The 972-nt window shown below is 48.0% G+C and overlaps 1 protein-coding gene across 1 annotated transcript in view; it reads right to left on the bottom strand.

The window, feature by feature from the left end:
* The window catches only part of LOC106867909 (ionotropic receptor 25a), a 146,218-nt gene that overhangs the window by 101,479 nt on the left and 43,767 nt on the right, over positions 1-972 (bottom strand). The window lies entirely within an intron of this gene.

Raw genomic sequence — 972 nt, 5'->3', positions numbered from 1 at the left:
AATAAAGTGAAAGCGCATGGCTCAATGGTTAGAGTGTCGAGCTTACGATAGTAAGGTTGTGAGTTCGATTCTTGGACCGGGCTGCGTGTTGTTTCACGTTGCTCCAGTTCACTCAGTTGTAGAAATGAGTTGTGACGTCACTGATACCAAGCTGTATCGGCTTTTGTCTTTCCTTTGGATAACATCGGTGGCGTGGAGAGGGGAGGGGAGGCTGGTATGCATGTGCGACTCTGGTCTTCCATAAAAACAACCCTGAGTTGTGCGTTCGCCTGTTAGGTAACATTCCACACAGATTGTACCCCGGAGGGAAACCTCTTACGTGCACCAATGGTCATTCGTGACCGACGGAGTCGAGGTTTAAATATATATATACATATATATATATATAAACCTCGACTCAGTTGGTCACGAACCCAACCCACCCCATTCCATACACCCACTCCAACATACCCCAGATCTACCCTCATCCACTACCTACACACATACCCCACTTCTACCCACATTCCCCTATTCTACCTCAGCCTAACCCACACCCCACCCTTGTTTTCTCCACTCTCGCCTCCCCACCTCCCAACACCATCACACCACTACACCATACTACGCAGCACATCACATCACAACACACCACCGCGCACACACCAGCACTGACCACTTCCAAGTCCCATATTTCACTCCTACGCATACACACACGCACACGTTAAGATCACCAGCCCATACGAACTATCTTACACACACGCACGCGCACCTTCGTTTTGGGATCACTACTACTTTATTATCTCCCCTTCTTCCTAGCTCTCCCGTGTGACCCTTCTGTCTGGCATTCGCCATGATAGATCGCTAGCCACTACACATTCTTTTTTTCTCTCCATGTTTCTCTCCTCGTTTCTTTCCGTGTTCCTTTCTGTGGAAGAGCGTAGGCTCGAAACGTTAAAGATTTTTTCACTTCCCGAGCGTTATACTAATACATCTGTT

The sequence above is a fragment of the Octopus bimaculoides genome, chromosome 7 (assembly GCF_001194135.2).
Source record: "Octopus bimaculoides isolate UCB-OBI-ISO-001 chromosome 7, ASM119413v2, whole genome shotgun sequence".
NCBI classification, from domain to species: domain Eukaryota; kingdom Metazoa; phylum Mollusca; class Cephalopoda; order Octopoda; family Octopodidae; genus Octopus; species Octopus bimaculoides.
This window is presented reverse-complemented; position numbering and strand designations above follow the sequence as displayed.